We start from the raw sequence: 18845 nt of genomic DNA, 5'->3' as shown, positions 1-18845 counted from the left end.
GATTTTCAGAAGAAGCGAGACACTGAGCCAAAACGTATGAGACCGGAAACTTTTAGTTCACGCCACTAGGAGAGCAAAGTATTTGGGCAAGACAACAAGAGAGTGAGCTAACACATGATATTAGGAAAAAGTGTTTGGCTACAACATCTAGCTCACAGCGAGATATTGGGCTACTATCCATAAGACGTATGTACAGTTACCCTGGCACGTCACTCGAGGACTATGGCTAAGAAACACATCCGATTCTCTTTCGGAAAATCTCCATGTTTTGAGAGAAAATCTCATAAACAAAGGATCCTGCTATTAAAATTAGCCATTAGCCAAGGTGATTATTTGTTGGGTGGAGAGGATGACCAAGACACGGCCGTGCCACCAACCATGATAAACACCGTTGCCATCCGTTCTGAGTCAGCTTGACCATTGTCGCAACGAACCTTAAAACGATTCCTCTCGCTGGGGTCGCTTCAGGCTTAATGATGCCCTATGAGAACCTAAGTAGTCCCAGGCACGCCACGCCAGTTCAGTAAGACCCTCTTGGAAAATTCCTCGTACAAACGTGTAATCAAATCAATTACATGGAGAAAATGTCGGGTACGATCTTGAGTACTTTGCTCCCTCCTTGTTTTTGTAATGTGTATTCACTAAACTGTCTGTGGGAGATTGAGCGCCAATTCTTGGTCCCTTGTATTGGTCTTTGGCTGTTGAAGAAAGTTTCTTGTCCTGTAGTATTTTTTCTTAATGTATTACATTTGTTGTGTGTCTGTGTGTGTGTATACGATGTGTGTGTGTGTGTACAGTATGTACACGGTATGAGTGTACACACATACTGTGTATTTGAGTGCACATAATTACTAATTTGAAATTACCTGTGTAAAGCTACAGGAACTATTCTCATGGTGTCCCACCTCCAATAGTTGTTCATCACACTTTTTTTTAATTTGCAGTGTTTGTACCATTCACTACCTCTTCTGAAGGATTTTGCTGACAACCACTCTAAGAAAAAAATTATAGTATCCTTTCATTTGCACATTTTTTCAATTCACAGTTGTGGACTTGGGTCATTCCAGTTGCAGATATCTATTCTTTCGTGTCAATTTATGACTTTGTGTGGTTATCTCGTTTTTTCCTATGAGCCTATATTTATTTAGTGCTTTCAGCCAGTCATCATAACTCATTTTTTAACTCTAGTTGCATTTTGTAGCTCTTGTTTTGGCTTTTCAAATTGTTATCGTGTTTTCTTATGGTGGACACCACAAGCCGCAGTTACAATTTCTGTGGCTGCCATAATAGCTAAATATATTTGATATTCATGAGTTTGCAGAGCGGAAGCTGACTTGTTTACTAGTAAGTAATTTTTTACGCTGTTCGGGTATTTTTTCAGCTCATTTCTAATGATTTTTTCCAATATTTTTTTTACACTATTTTGACTATTGTGTGTTTCTCAACTTTACTTTTTATCATTAAAATTTTCAAGAAACTTTTAGAATTGGACTTCAATTTCCTTAACTCGTATTGTTTCTTTTATCAATACTGTTACTCCACCTTCCTTCCCTGCTCTTCTCAACACTGAGCCGTTTCCGTCATATACGACCTCATATAAAAATATTTTTCCTGATTAATTTTAATTAAAACCGTATCAGGTTTTGTCTTCTTTATAATAATTCATTCAAAATTAGCATGCAAAATATTTACAAAAGCATTTCTCACTAATTCTCACTCCTCTGCATGTTTAGTGGTTCTCTCTATCCTGTGTTTGTTCTTTAAGAAACCATTTGATAGATGTTCATGTAGTCCTTTATTTTCAATCTGTTCTCCTTAGTACGGTCTTGTCTAATTTTCATATAATTACATCCTTCTAATTTGTTTGTTTCTAGCAAATTTATACTCTATTCCTTATCTGCGTAATTGCTTTTTATTTTCGACCTCATCTCGTCTGTCTCATATTTTCCAACTTTCACATTTCCCATTATATGCCCTAAAAATTTTAAACCTCTAAGCATTCTGTAGTCTCATTTGTGTCGACCAGACACAAATATCAGCTTTTCTTAACATTATCAGAGATATTCTGAATATATTCTTGTTTAGTTTTTTGCATTTGTAAGATAGCATAACTATTTTCTAATTTAGCTGTGTGTGAAGGCTTACTCAGCCCTGTAACAACTTCAGACGTATTACCAAGGCTGGCTCCTCCTCAGGAAAATTAATGAATAGAAAAAGAGCAAAAACTGACAAACATAAACACATTATTATTTAGAAAATTTAAAATATAAAACACTTAAATATGAAATATTGATCCTACCTTAAAGAAAATGAAAAATGAAAAATATAAATGATATCTGAATTCAACGCTAATATATATATATATATATATATAATATATATATATATATATATATATATATATATATATATATATATATATATATATATATAAAACTTGGGTGTCTGGTGTTGGTGACATTGCATGTTGTTGAAATCGTAGCCGTTGCCGCTGATGGGGGGGGGTCGCAGATGTTGATGACAACCCACCGGCTCGTTCTTCACAGATTTTATAGCCGTCAATAATCCGTCCAGATGACAGGAAAGCAGGTTTTTTCCACTGCAATGATGAGGGGTTATATCCTGCTACTTGCATACACAAACAGGTAAGTGGATCAGAATTTGGGACGTCTCAGAACGTTAGTCCGTCTCCTTCAATTCTACTCGTTGATTAGCAGGTGACCCTCTCTGTCCTTTCAAGCTGTAAAGAGAGACAGATTACCCACTGCTTAAGAAATCACTCTCCATGATAAGTACAATACCTAAAAGATGTGGTGATTATTAAAACATTTTAACCTATCAAGACTGAAAGGACTAAGTTAATTATTGGTCAAAAGTGAAGCTTTCAACCAATAAGTCCACTAAAATATGATCAGGCGTGTACTTACAGTAGTGTTGGGAGCTGTGAGTCGAGTGATTTACTGTTTGACCGGAGCCCCACACGTCGCCTTTCGGGGGGGGAGAAGAGGGAGGGGAAGGGATAGCGGGAGCTAGACAGACCCTACCTTAACAAGCAGCCGGCAATGAAACTATTGTTACTATATACTCCCTCGCTACTCCTATCTATTGAACTTTTCTCTCACACTCCCCCATACCAAGACTTATAGTCAAGGAGTATAAGAAGAATAGGCAAGGAAAAAGTTCTAACATGTGGAAGTCGCGTAAGGTAACAAATCTTCTACTGACTGTCACGACTTAACCAGTCAGAGAAATAATTGTATGAACCATTGATATACACAATATGGAACTTAGAAGCCTGGAGTGCCAATGTCCACCTCAAGAGGCGACTGTTGGTTCCCTTAAAAGTTTCTAGGTATATCAAAGGTTTGTGGTCCGTTTCTAAAATGAATTCTTTTCCCAGCAAATAAAATTTAAGTTTGGAGATACCCGCACAAGGACTAAACATTCCTTTTCTATTGTGGAGTATCTCGTTTCTGCGGGAAGGAGTTTCCGGCTTAGGAAGCATACAGGGAAGGGAGTACCATCATGGTATTGTAGTAACACTGCACCTAAGCCAGTATTGGAGGCATCAGTTCTTAAACAAAATGTTTTATTAATATCTGTAATCTTAAGTATAGGGTCTTTCGAAAAGATACTTTTAATCTCATTAAATTTTTTCCGAGCTACGTCAGAAAGTTCAAGAGGTTCCTTCACAGACTTTTTAAGGAAGCCGGATAAGATGCCTGTAAGATCAGTAAGGTTCGGGATAAACCATGCATAAAAATTTACAGAACCAAGAAAGCTACGCATGAGCTTCTTGGTTTTGGGGAATTTAAATTCTAATAAAGCTTTGATCTTACTGGGGAGAGGCTGCAGAGAGTTATTAGAAAGTATCAGTCCAAGATATCTAATCTTGTTATACCCAAGGAAGCATTTCTTCGGCTTGGCAGTGAGGCCATGTGAGCGTAACCTACGCAAAACTGATGTTAATGTTTGGATATGCTTGCCCCACGTGGATGTCATTACGTAAATATTATCAAAATAAACTGAAACATTTGGCATATTACCCAAGACCTTTCTCATCAGTCTCACGTAGGTAGCACAGGCAGTTACCATACCGAAGGGCATAGTTCTATATTGCATCAGTCCTTGGTGTGTAGGAAAAGCGGTGTACTGTTTAGAAGAAGGATCTAACATTACTTGATGATATGCCTGCACAATATCAATCTCTGAAAAGAAGGAAGCGTCATAAAATTTGTGTAGATCGCTATCTATTAAGGGCATAGGTTCAGCATCCCACCGAGTTATAGCATTAAGGCCTCGGAAGTTAATAGCAAGTCTATATGAGTTATCCTCCTTCTTAACTATGACTACTGGTGAGCAATATGCAGATACTGAAGGTTCAATGATCTTTAGTTTTAATAATTTGTCTACCTCTCGGTCAAATGCATCCCTAAGTTGAACTGAAACTGGGTATAATTTTCGTTTGATAGGACTGTCCGCCACTAAGTCAATCTTATGGACTACCGTGGAGGTAACACCTGGAATATCAGTAAAGACGTCTGAAAAGTTACACACTGAAGTAGTTCATGTCTCTTATGGTCATCCAAAGATTCATTAATATTAATGTTGGTTGCGCCCGAGTGGTCAAGAGTCACCAAGTCATGTAGTTCTTCATCATAGTCTAAGTTAGAGATGTCAGTTACACACACCTTATATTCTTCAGTTGTCTTATCAAGTTCGTGTGGAAAAACTAAGTCAGTTATTAAGGCAGTTAACCGAATTTCTTCGGTAATATTTCTTAAGGATGTTGATATGATAAAGCTTAGGTTTTCCCTTGACTTTTATGAGGTAGTCAACTTTCCCACAAATTTTTAATACTTTATATGGACCTTTCCATGCTACTAATAATTTATTTGACTTGATAGGCAAAAGTACCAGAACTTCATCCCATACTTTAAAACTTCTCTGACTTTTGGAATCAAAATAGGTTTTGTACTGGTCCATTGACAAGCTTAAGTTTTTCGAAACTATGTCAGAGGTCTCCTCAAGTTTGGATCTAAGGTCAAGGAGGAACTGATAAGAAACCTGAACCTCAGCCTTTACGTCCTCATTAGTCCATAAGTCATGAAGGATGGACAATGGGCCTCTGGCCTGTCTACCATAGAGAAGTTCAAAAGGTGAAAACCCCAGAGAGTCACTGGGAACTTCCCTCATGGCAAACAAAGCAGAGGGTAGGTAATGATTCCACTCCTTAGGTTTAAGGGAGCAAAGTTACCTTAAAATGGACTTGAGAATCGAATGCTGGCGCTCAATCCTCCCATTACAGCTGGGATGATAAGGTGTGGTGAAGAGAGGCTTCACTCCCAGAAGTTGGTATAGATGTTGCATTAAGTCAGATGTGTATTGTGTCCCACGGTCAGACAAAATTTCTCTAGGGATGCCCACTCTGGAGAAGATGGACAAAAGGGCTTCAGCCACCTCTGTAGTAGTTAGGGTCTTTAAGGGAACGGCTTCAGGGAAACTCGAAGCATAATCAACTAATGTTAATATATATCTAAGTCCCCCAGATGAAAGTGGAGATAAAGGACCAACGATGTCAATAGCTACTCTTTCAAAGGGTACCGTAAAGATTGGCATTTTGACCATAGGTACTCGCCTGGTACCTCGGGAGGATGACAGTTGGCAAACTTTACACGATCTACAATAGGTAGTGACATCTGACGACATTTTTGGCCAAAAATAGGTTTCCCTAAATTTATTTAAGGTTTTACGATGCGAGAAATGTCCGGCCACTGGCAGGTCACGAGCCATTTTAAGAACAGTCTCTCTGCATTGACTTGGAACAGCTTAGATGGAATAGTCTATCTCGTCTGAATTTAATTTGAATACTGATTTATACAAGATATCCTTTATATATTCAGATTTATATGAAAAGTTTTTCCTTTGAATAACTTGATTTTGTTTAGCTGCATTATGGCAGTTTTGAAGAGAAGGGCAATTACGTTGTAAATTGACAAAGGAGTCCTTCGATATATCTAAAGGCTTAGTCAGGGAAAATCAAAGGATGGACAGTAGGAGAAGTCTGGGCTTTGGTCTGAGCCCTAGACAAGACTTTTATAGTATCGGAGGTGATATCTTCACTTTCATCTAGCAAGTGAACCGGTGATCCTACTACCTCGCTTTCGAGAGTAGCATCACTGGCTTTTAATCCCACATGAATCTCACGAGACATTGTCTCATCTGAACTTTCGAGGGGCTTCTCTGACTCTACAGGAAGAGGAATTGAAATACTTATGTCCATCTTTGGTGATGAAAGGTCAACCTCAGAAGGAAGAATGGCACCTTTTACATTACCTATTAGTACGGAGCAAGAAGTGATGGGAGCTAGTACGGCTTCAGACCAACCTGTGAACCATTTAGACCTAATGTAACAACGGATGGTAGAAAAAGTGTCCGTACGGCCCAAGTAGTCTGAAAGTATAGCAGAGGAATGAGTTTCTTTAAGGTTAGGGAACAGTTTATCAGAAATGACTGTACATGTGCATCCAGTGTCTCGTAAAATGGTAGATACATTAAGTCCATTAACTGTTCCTGAACAGAAGGGTGCTTGATCATTAGTCTTTAAAACATCTTCCAACTTTTTGGACCTTCTTAGGACAATCTGGACGTTTATGCCCCTTAACACCACACAAATGACAAACAGGAATAAAAGAAGTCATTTTACTTTCCACTAGAGGTTTTGATTTCTTAAGGTCTGATGAACCCTTGCCCTTAGAGTTCGATCCCTTTAGGTCTTTATAGGAATTGTGAGCCTCAGCATGCAGGTCAGCAGCCTCGGCAACTTCCTCAGGTTTAATCAGGTTACGTTCCCTAATGAATGTTCGTATTTGGTGAGGAAGAGCTGTCAGGAACTGGTCAGCAACCATGAAGTCTCTAAGAGATTCATAACTGTGATCAATTCCTGAACTCTCTATCCAAAAGTCGAACAAACGAAAGAGTGTTACTTTTAACTGCTGAAAGTTTTGGCCAGACTGTAAGGTGGCATACCTGAAATCTTTCCTGTAAGAATTTGTGGTTTTTTGATATGCTTTAAGGATTGCCTTCTTCAGTATGTTATAATTACATATGATATCCTGTGACAAAGTTGCATAGATATTCAAAGCTGTACCAGAAAATAACATTCCTAACCTGGTAGCCCAGGTGTCAGCAGGCCATTCACAAAGGGTAGCGGTATTTTCAAACCTGATAATGTATGAAGTTATGTCTTCACCCTCTGTGAAGGGAGGTAAATTAGGTGTTGGAATATGTGCACTAGCTGCATGATGTTCAATTACTCCTTCCTCTAATTGTTGTTGTGTAAGAGTTAACTTTTTATTCTCTAATTCAAGGCGAGCTTTTTCGAGCTCGCGATCCTTTTCTCTCTCTATTAACTCGAGTTTTCTAGCTTTTTCCTCACATTCTCTAGCTTTTTCCTCACATTCTCTAGCTTTTTCCTCAACTTCTCTATCCTTTGCTCTTTCCTCAAGTTCTCTTAATTTAACTTGCTCCTCACGTACTCTAGCTCTCTCCTCACGATCAAGTCTATCACGCTCCTTTTTGTCTTCTCTCTCTCTCTATCTTGGTTTTCTCTTTCAATTCGATCTCTCTCCTTTTTCTCTTCTCTTTCCCTTTCTGTCTCTCTTCTCTCTCAATTCTCTCTTCAAGTCTTTCCTGGATCTTAGCACTAATGAAAGATTCTAAATTTTTCCCTGTTATTCCTAACTTACTTCCAGCATTCATCCAAAACTGGTATTCCTCCATACTTGCAAGAATAACTTAAACTGTGGGGGAAATGAACTGGGTATTAAAGAAAACGGAGGGTTCAATTACTGCTCCGCTCAAACTGTAAATAAACCAGAGGGCTCGATCCCTACTTCAATTAAACAATATGTATTAATAAAAACGAAGGGTTCTATGCCAGCTCCGAGCAAACAGTAAGTAGAATGGGGTCCCTTGACCATCCAATCTTCTCACCAACAAATCAAGAGTGTCTTACAACAGTTCCCTTGATAAAATAAAGAGTTCAATGAAACAAATTGTCACTGGAAAATCTCGGGTCCCTAGAGTCTAATCCTCCAAAGTGTTTCAAGCTCGAACAAAAAGGTGGCAGAATTAAATATTATATCCTGCCTGACTTGACTTACAATAAATTGAGACTATAACAATCACCAAATCTTTTAAATACCTGTACTGTAGTCCTACCATAGAGAATGATTACTCATGGCTGGTGGTAACCGTCTGTGGTATGCGGCGTTGAAGTTCCAATGGTAGATTCGAGATGGAGTTGAATTTTGATTCAGAGTTGATCCTGGCAAGATCGCCACTTGTGAAGGCTTACTCAGCCCTGTAACAACTTCAGACAGTATTACCAAGGCTGGCTGGCTCCTCAGGAAAATTAATGAATAGAAAAAGAACAAAAACTGACAAACATAAACACATTATTATTTAGAAAATTTAAAATATAAAACACTTAAATATGAAATATTGATCCTACCTTAAAGAAAATGAAAAATGAAAAATATAAATGATATCTGAATTCAACGCTAATATACATATATAAAACTTGAGTGTCTGGCGTTGGTGACACTGTGTGTTGTTGAAATCGTAGCCGTTGCCGCTGATGGGGGGGGGGGGGTCGCAGGTGTTGATGACAACCCACCGGCTCGTTCTTCAGATTTTATAGCTGTCAATAATCCGTCCAGATGACAGGAAAGCAGGTTTTTTCCACTGCAATGAGGGCCTATATCCTGCTACTTGCATACACAAACAGGTAAGTGGATCAGAATTTGGGACGTCTCAGAACGTTAGTCCGTCTCCTTCAATTCTACTCGTTGATTAGCAGGTGACCCTCTCTGACCTTTCAAGTTGTAAAGAGAGACAGATTACCCACTGCTTAAGAAATCACTCTCCATGATAAGTACAATACCTAAAAGATGTGATGATTATTAAAACATTTTAACCTATCAAGACTGAAAGGACTAAGTTAATTATTGGTCAAAAGTGAAGCTTTTAACCAATAAGTCCACTAAAATATGATCAGGCGTGTACTTACAGTAGTATTGGGAGCTGTGATTCGAGTGATTTACTGTTTGACCGGAGCCCCACACGTCACCTTTCGGGGAGGGGGGGAAGAGGGAGGGGAAGGGATAGCGGGAGCTAGACTGACCCTACCTTAACAAGTAGCCGGAAATCAAACTATCACTTTCGGGGAGGGGGAAAAAAAGGGGGGGGGGGAATAGAGGGAGCGGGACTTACCCTACCTTACCAAGCAGCCGGCAGTGAAACTATTGTTACTATATACTCCCTCGCTACTCCTGTCTATTGAACTTTTCCCTCACACTGTGTATTCCTCGGTGTCTTTTATCTCTGTCATCCTTATTACTACCAATTCCTGATTTCTTTCTTTCATTTTCTTCATTATTTCGTCTTCCTCTTTTAGTTATTTCTGTTTTAGTTGTATTGAAACCTTAAAGAGAAATACTTTATCAAAAGTGCACCTTCATAGCCTAGAATTATACTTACCCTTCCTCTTGAGTAACTACATCAGCATCGTAGGTTTGAAGTCTTTCGCAACAGACATTCTCAAGGAATGGAACAGATAACGTTACCATTCTTTTTTTTTTAATAAAACTTATAAATTGGCAGCAAAACAGCCCAGAAATAATCCAGCCATTTTCCTGTATCGGTTACTCCAACAACGAGTCTGAAATCGATCAGAGAAGTCATTTTCAGGTTATCGCGCAAAACCTGCGATCCGCACCAAACCTGCGTTGAAAGTTTGAAGCCCATCGGAAGGGTCGCCCTCAAGTTTATTCCTAGAAACTTTTAAGGAAGAGAAAACATAGTATCAGCCACTACAGGTATCTTTTTTTCTGGGGATTACCTAATTAGTGTATTACCTTCATGTATAGTTCATGACGATTTTCACAGAAGAATAGAAAAAAAATTATTTCCGCACGGCTTTTGATTAAGATACATGAACCTGGTTGCTTCGTCCCTCTCTCAATATGGGAACTAATTCTAACTTTGCTGCGTAAATTATGTGCATCAAATCGAGTTTCTCCAAAATAATTCTGCTATATTCACGGAGTATATAATTTTTGTTTAATATATAGGAGTTTTCCTTTGAACACATAAAATATATATTTTGAGGCATTAATATTACAATATTTTGTCAAGATTTACACTGCAACGACACTATACCATTAAATATAAATATAGGTAAAAAATTTAATAACCAAATCTGCATGTTAACACAACCTGTAATTACCAAATAGTTTATTGGCACCGCTTTTCTAGATTCTGAGTTTCGAATATTAACAATGTTTATCCTTATTTTTGAATTAATGGAAAGATAAAGCAGGAAGTATTATAGGTAGGATAAGTAATAAGTCTCAAATATTTACTGAGGTCAACTTTGATTACGTATTTTATAGTTACTATAGTAGAACAATACTCTCGAGGTGTTTTTGTTTACATCTGAACTTTGTTCCAGGATGACATCCACAGCAATCAATACCCAGGTACATATACACTACTATGGGAACACAAGTAGCAGTCTCTGCTAGGGAATTAAATCAGGTTACCTTTATGTTTACTGACTTATATGTAGTTGCAGGGGTCGAGTATCAGCTCTTGGTTTCCAACTCCAAACCTCACACTTCTAGTTTCACAAGTATTCTGCCTCTTGTAACCTTTTGCATTATTACTTAAGTCTTTGAATAATGCTTGTATCTATCTTGCTCCTCATCTAAGTCATTCCATTTCCTTGTCATCCTGGATGACGTGGATGAGTGGAACAAACTTCCGAGTACAGGTATTCAGGCTAAAACGTTGTGTAGTTTTAAAAATAGGTTAGATAAATACATGAGTGGGTTTGGGTGGGTGTGAGTTGAACCTGACTAGCTTGTGCTGCTGGGTCTGGTGCCGTGCTCCTTCCTTGAGTGGAGGTGGCCAGACTGGGTGGGTCATTGGGCTAATCCGGGGGGGGGATGGACCTGCTCCGCATGGGCCAGTAGGCCTGTTGCAGTGTTCCTTCTTTCTTATGTTCTTATGTTAATTTCCCTGTGTTTCAATTGCTTCTTTAGCGTCCATTGGTATCCCACTGTTGCCAGTCCCAGCCTTGCAGAGAGTCTGTTAATGTCTGCGATTCTTTGTTTTTCTTAGGTTCTCGTTTTTTGTGTCTCGTATCGTTTTCACTTGAAAGTGAAAGGTTGGGCGGAGGTTTCAACTCCAGTACGGGATGAGTTAAGAGTGAGTTGGTTTCTTCAAGCTGAGAGCTGTTGTCATATTAAATATTAGAAGAGTACGCCGGGGAGGAGTGTGTAATGTTCTATACGTGAAATTAACTTTCAGTAGTTACCCATCTATGTTTGCGAGGGAGGAAATGAGAGGGGGAAGGGTAAGTGGTGTTCCAGGTCTTGAGTTAGCTATACTTCTTTCTTCTTCACCTGATCAAGGATAACGACAATGCAAGATTTACTCACTACTCTATTGATTGGACCTGTAAATTCAGCAGAGCCTTTGAAAACCAGATTGATACCAGTCTTGTTTTCTTATGCATTAGACCAAACTGTGTTTCAGACATAAAAGCTGCTTTGTCACATGACATGCAGTAATCTGCAATTTTACTAGATGTGTATCTTTCATAAGGATAACGACCATAATTCAATACTTGGCTCCTTGTCCTTTGGAACAGATTCACCCAACATAACATTATTGGAATATATTAATGCTAACTAACCAAATGAAAGCTCTGGCCTACAGGTGATTTTAGCTTCACTTTGTTCTATTTGCTTATTTTTTTTTTTAAGTTTACACATAAGATCAATAAAGATATTGATCGAGCCACATTATCAAATGGTCTAACGTTATACTAAAGATATTAAATCATAAAATGATGTTACTCTCGCCCCCTCTAAAGCCTTAAATGTAAAAATACTGCATAATTACGAGCACTTGTCTTTAAACCTGAAGAACCAGTAAGTGTAGATTTTTTTCTTTGAGATAGTGTAGTGGGCAGTGCCACTCATCCTTCGAGTGAAAACACTGCCATAAACATATTAAATATCAGCCCCAATAATTGACAGGCTAATAGCTAGATCAGCTCTCTCTCTCCTGGGTCGTTCCAATATACAGGTATTATTCTCTTTACAATTATACTTACCTTCAAATATTGCTTCCTTTTATAATTATCCTTATCTTAATTGAACGAATGTCTGCTATTTTTGCAAACTGCTGAGAACCAAAATTTAAAGAAAAAAAAGAGAAGGGCTCGTGACCCGTGGTTGTTGGGCGGGGTCGCCCATCGCCTCCGAGACAACCACATGGTTTATCACGGTAATGACTACCTCGACGGCCAAGCTATCGTGTAAATGACAGTTTTGAAGCCGTAAGTCTGACTCAAATGGAGGAGTCAATAAAATAAATGTGTGGCGGAATATTATCATGTAAGTTAGACACGCCTAATTGCCGTTGATGAAGCGTAATGATGAATCTCGCTTGGAGGCAATTCTAATGTGTGTTTTTTTATAATTAAAATGCGCTAAAGTTATCAGACCTGAAGCATCTGGTTAAATTGGCTTGTCGACGCCGTTACCTCGAGTTTTTCTACCTATACACATATTTCTCGATATATTCAGCTAAATTAAAATTTCTAAATATACAGCGGGAGCTTCTCTCTTTTTACAATGAATAAAGACGTAACACTGACATGTGGTAGGCACTTAACACAACGAAATCTTTATTGGTACAACGTTTCACCCACGAGTGGGGTTTATTATGGATTTGATAAAGCCCACTCGTGGGTGAAACGTTGCAAAATAAAGACCACTGAATTTTCTGTATACTCTTAACTCTTTTTGATGATTAACCGTTATTCCTACAGTTCATCATTGTACCAAAGATTTACATTATTGACAAGTTGAAGAATAAACATGTGCAACACCTAAGAATCTTTACCAGAGAAGCCCTTAGCTTGCGCAACAGACTTATCAGTCTTACACAGGAACATGAGAATGGAGACTTCTGTTATGGAGCCAGAGGCGCAGCAGCTAATGGACATCATATGTGGGGAGGGCCAACTAGTAGGTCGAGTCCAAGAGGTTGACCAAAGGTTAGCAATAGAAATGTAGAGGATATCCTCTGTACCAAGACTTTATAGTGGTGGTGTCAGAAACGTATCTTTTCATCAAAGGCATACAATATCAACTAGATGATAAACAAGACACATGCTGAACTTCTGGGTATCTTAAGGCCATCTATTATCAAGTTGTACGTCTGTATAAATTCTCTCTCTCTCTCTCTTTCTCTCTCTCTCTCTCTCTCTCTCTCTCTCTCTTTCTCTCTCTCTCTCTCTCTCTCTCTCTCTCTCTCTCTCTCTCTCTCTCTCTCTCTCTCTCTCTCTTTCTCTCTCTCTTTCTCTCTCTCTTTTTTCTTACACAGGGTTTGACAAGGTTAAAGATCCCTAACTTTATTGACAGCTATTTACAGGTTAAGGATTCCTAACTTTATTGGCAAGCTAAGAGCTGTTACCTACATCAGCTCATTTGAAACCATTTTTATTGTTATGAGACATACAAGTAGGGAACAGGATGAAGTTGGAGCCATCTGTGGGCCAGCATTTTCATTTGATCAACTGACGTTATCTCGTTGACATCATTATGCTGTACGAATGTGTTCCATACTCGAGTCATCCTGGGTACATATGATCTCAGATGGAGTGATGTTCTGGAGAAGGGTACAGCCAGAGTGAAGTTGCTGCTTTCTGCCCGTCTTGTGGCATAAAAGCTTGTTTCACGCTGTCCTCGAAGTGGATCCAAGTGTGGTATTTTGACAATATTGGCCTTGTACATAACAGTAAGGCCACCCACATCCCTCCTATGTTGAAGGCTCTGCTGAAATGACAGATCTATCCAGGATGGGTCCAGGCGAGAGATGAGACGTCTTGCTCTGTTCTTTACTCTGTCAAGCAGTCTGTCATGCAGGGTTAGGTTATGAATTCCTAACTTTATCTATAAGCTAAGAGTTGTTACCTACCTCAGCTCATTTGAAAACCCTTTTCCTGTTAAGAGACATGCGAATAGAGAGTAGGATGAAGTTGGAGCCATCTGTGGCCCTGCGACTTCATTTGGTCATCTGCCTTAATTTCATCGATGTCATTATGTTGCGCAAACTTGTTCCAGCCTCGGGCCATTGTAAGAATGAATCATCTCAGATGAAGTTATGTTCGTGAGAGGGATACAGCCAGCGTGTAGTTGCTGTTGCTGCAGATCTTGTACATAACACTAAGGCCACCCACATCCCTCCAGTGTTGAAGGCTCTGTTGATATGACAGATCTGTCCAGTCCGGGTCCAGGAAAAAGATATGTCATCGTGCTCTATTCTCTACTTTCTATTCTGTCAAGAAGTCGTAGATGAGACGGGGGCGGGCAACCCCAGAAAGAAGAGCATACTCAAGTTGTGACCGCACTTGTGCCTCGTACAGAGGTTTCATCTTCTGTCAAGCAGATGCGAGATACGTCTAAGTGCTGTAAGCTTCCTGGCCACCTTGCTTGCCAGATTTGCTACATGGCTCACTCTCTCTCTCTCTCTCTCTCTCTCTCTCTCTCTCTCTCTCTCTCTCTCTCTCTCTCTCTCTGATTTTTCCGATATATTTTCATGATAATTATGACTGTAATGTCCATGATACATATCAATGAGCAGTTTACATAATTGTGTAGTGGGTGTCAGTAGACTAGTTTTATGCCTCTGTTATCTCTGAAACCAGTCAAACGTATTTGATGCAAAGTAGTATGATTAGCAGTCAAAAGAAATTCTACACGAGCATAGTTTGGAAGGTTTACCTTAAAGGCGATTGTGGAGTTTGCATAATTGCGTGGTGTGTAAGAAAACAAGTTCTGACTAACAGAATGGAATATTCGCTACAAGAAATCTGGAAAAAGGTTCACTTTCAGATAATTTCTTTGCCAACTTGCAAGTCCCAACCGCCATTGCTAGCTGCAGGAAATGTTAAGGTTCCTCTCATGGAGATGGTCTCGATGCCAGTAAAGAGCTCTTGTTCCATGGAATTGGAGATTTCCTCCTCATCCTTGGGTCAAACCTAATAACTTCCCATATTTCAAGCGCTACAAGACCTTTTGATGGTTTAGTACTTCCTCGTGATTATAATTACGTTAATTAAAGCTACCGCGAGAAGCAATCAGACAAATGCATCTATCCTCCATAAATTACTAGAAATGGGAGAGCCGATAAGACCGGAGATGTGCTTTCCAGCCAGCACAGCCTCTCGCCAGCCTTCGTCAGCTGTGCCTGGCATAGGGCAAATAGCCCTGTTTGAGAAAGAATTTAAATATAGTTTCAGTTTACTAGAAAGAAAGGTCAAGTAGTAGCTAACATTTACAATACACTGTCCAGCATTAGTAAAATTCTAAGGAAAATAATCTCTCAACAAATATGAGCATTAAATTACTACCGCTCGCTACTGTGGCTGTCAAATTGGTTACAGAAAAAAGCCGATCTGGGAGACGAAACAATGAATGAATCACTAGTAAGTTGTGCAGTTGCAGTGGACAGTTAGCTACATCACAGTGATCAACTGCAAAGTTGCAAATGCAAGGAACTTATATTTGCAAGGACCCAACTCTTCCTAGAAGGGACATCACCAGAGCCGAACTTCAACATTGCAGAGAAGTTGTTCACCCTGCTGTTACATGCAAGAGTATGAAGCCAGGGTTCGTAATGTTCCTCACTTGCCCAAATTTCTTGGATAGCTAGTCTCCAGAGAAGGTGCCTTGATACCGATAATGGGCTCTTGATTAAAAAAAATTGGAGCTTTCTTGCCTCTCCTCTAATCAAACCTGTTATTCCTCAGGAGCTGTGTAACATTTATGGGTTTAGTGTTTGTGAAGGAAAAGTCATGGTTATGGTTGTTCAGACACCTTGGAACCATTAGCATGTCACCGCCAGCACTCCCATCTAGCGGGTCGTAGCTGAACTTCAGTTTCATCGGGTCTGATTTGCTTCAATTTCTACTCCTGGTAGTATTAACCTTACGTGGTGTGGGTTAAAGTTTGGAGAATCACTTCACCTCCACTCTTCTCATCAGGTAAGGTGATCTACCAGGAGTATTTCTATTCTTTGTTACTGATTTACCTGGTTACTTATTAACCCTTTGTGTAACCAGTGTTGATTTTCTTTATTAACAGCTCTGCTGCTAGCCTGGTCAACCAGGGTACACGCCGCTAGTTAGTGGAGCCAAATCCCTGTCAACGGGACATATTGGGACATAACTCCTCATCTCTTTGATATCTGATGTGTGGTACAGCGACAAAGTATTGACAGGATTCCCAGAACATCGGACGAACACCACCATCCAGAATAACCAACACCATTTCTTCTAAAACATCACAGAAGACTATCCCGGGCATAAGATACTCCTGTCTCAACATCATACTGGAACCACAGAGGCCAGTTTTATTTTACTTAATTAAAATCCTTAGAAAATTATCTTAGGTATTATTCCTCAAGTTATTCATTATTTTCCAATCTTTTGTTCAAGCGGAAGGCGTTCCCCTGACATACAAACACAGGCAAACTATCAGAGATAAGATATGATGCGTAAAGGGATATTAGGTGAATACTAAAGTTCTCGATGCAACTAACCAGTCCTCATTGCCACTAAGGTACCCATCACCACATTCCTGGCATTCGTTTTGTTTAGTTGTTACTCTGCCGTGTTATTATGCTACACTTTTTGCCTTGCTGGGCTTACCAATTGACCTTCGAGGTTCGACACTAACGAGGTCACGGCCCACGTAATTAAGGTGGTCTGAAGGCAGTATTTGACCTGTATCGTCTGGCACACCGGTATCCTAAGTCGTGGGAAATGTTCAGTTCACTTTGAAGGTAAAGTTTGATTGCTAGGTGAACGCAGGTAAGTAGCACGTTCTCTCACACTAAGCGGACACGATGGAACATCCATCACTCCTTGTGTTGTACGACTCGCACTGTTATAGCTCTAGCATAAACGTAAAAGATTTAAAGATTTATATTATTTTAGTTTATTATCCTTTCAACTGTGTCATTTTACACTATACTATTTGGCGAGTTATTTTCGACATGCAGTGAGATATAAATTTGTTGTGAGAGGATTACATTTTTCTTGCGTATAATTTTTGTTGAAAGGAATAAATATTTTATTTGCGTAACTAAAAAATAACAGAATTGCGTAACTTGCATGACCTAATAATAGCTATATTTAATTGATGAATAATTTAAAAATAAAAATATCTGCTTACTATATAAAACGATCTTTGCCAAACAGACCAAGTACTCGACCTTTGTAAAATCCAGCTAGAAGAATAGGATAGTATAATATAAAGCAACTGAAGATCTTAATTATCGGTTTCTCAAAATTAATGTTGGGGAATGTGAGAGGGTGAAAAAAATTATCTGAGAAAGAAAATATTTCCAGAAGAAAAGAAATCCATAACTTTTCTCCTAGAAAAAGAAAATAAGAATGAACTTGAAAGATTTACAAACGCACAAAGGGGAAGGGCAGGGTGGAACTTGTGCATTAAAATATCAGAGAATCTTATACAGAATGACTCTTCAAGAGGGGGGCGAGAGGCGCCTTAATGGTCAATTGATCTTGAATCTAATCTGATTACTTTCTATTCTCCAGGTTCAGTGTCATCCCTACTTGTTTTACTTTCCCTTAATACAATTAGACATAAATAACCCGCACACAGGAGAGAGAAACTTAAGACGACGTTTCGTTCTGACAGCGACCGACTTGACTTTGTAAATGGTCCGGGTCAGAACATAAACATCAAACAAGCAAATTGGCTGTCACACACGTCTGGCAGAGCAGTCTTTCAACAGTAGTATGCAGAGTTCACATCTGCCACGTCAGATTATTATTATTATAATCAAGGGGGAAGCGCTAAACCCGGAGGATTATACAGCGCCTGGGGGGGGGGATGTGGAAGGCATTCAGGCTTAATTCGGGGAACTGGAGCACAGATCCAATTCCCTAAATCAAGAGCCCCTCACCAACATCAAGGAACCTTCCTTGAGGGTGCCACGTCAGAGATCACAGCCATCCTATTGACTGGTCTCCTGCTAAAACTGTCTTCCCTACTTCCAACTTTAACAGTCGCCGTCTGGTTGAATCCTACCTAATACACGACTTTCCTTGTATGAATCTTAGTCCTGGCTTCGTCTCTGTAGATGCCTTCCTCTCCCACTACATTGTAAAATGCTCCAAATTTCAGAACACTCGTGACCTAACCTGATTCCTCCTTTTTTCTTCTCCCTCTTCCCCTTTCCTGTTTCCTTTTTCTCCTTTGGGTTGTCTTTCTTCTGCCCTGTGTATTTGTTCCTTTATTTGTTTCCCCCCTCCTCGGTGTTCTTGCTCTTACCCTCTGTGGGCACCAGCTCCCTTGCAGTGCTCCTCTTTCTTAGTATTTGGCTGGCCCCTCTTACTCTTACTACCTCCCCACTACTACTTCCTTCCCTCCACTACTACCACCACTACTACTACTACTACTACCACTACTACCCCCCCCCCCTCAAGGAAGGTTCCTTGATGTTGGTGAGGGGCTCTTGATTTAGGAAATTGGATCTGTGCTCCAGTTCCCCGAATTAAGCCTGAATGCCTTCCACATCCCCCCCCCCAGGCGCTGTATAATCCTCCGGGTTTAGCGCTTCCCCTTGATTATTATAATAATAATAATACCACCACCTCCTGCCTATATATATATATAACATCCTCCTCTCCTTTTCGTTAGTGTGACTTTGTAAATGGTCCAAGTCGGACCGAA

The 18845-nt window shown here is 39.6% G+C and overlaps 1 long non-coding RNA gene across 4 annotated transcripts in view; it reads left to right on the top strand.

Moving 5' to 3' along the window:
• LOC128693775 (uncharacterized) overlaps positions 1-18845 on the top strand; it is a 182155-nt gene that overhangs the window by 74300 nt on the left and 89010 nt on the right. The window contains exon 4 of one of the 4 annotated variants that reach the window (XR_008407768.2): positions 16227-17029. The exons of the other annotated variants lie outside the window; for them this stretch is intronic. This is a non-coding gene — a long non-coding RNA (uncharacterized lncRNA). Of the gene's footprint in view, positions 1-16226; positions 17030-18845 lie in introns of those variants that run through there. 4 annotated transcript variants of the gene reach the window in all.

Source organism: Cherax quadricarinatus, chromosome 34 (genome assembly GCF_038502225.1).
Source record: "Cherax quadricarinatus isolate ZL_2023a chromosome 34, ASM3850222v1, whole genome shotgun sequence".
Taxonomy (NCBI): domain Eukaryota; kingdom Metazoa; phylum Arthropoda; class Malacostraca; order Decapoda; family Parastacidae; genus Cherax; species Cherax quadricarinatus.
Note: the sequence above shows the minus strand (reverse complement) of the source record. Positions and strands in the feature narration are given on the sequence as shown.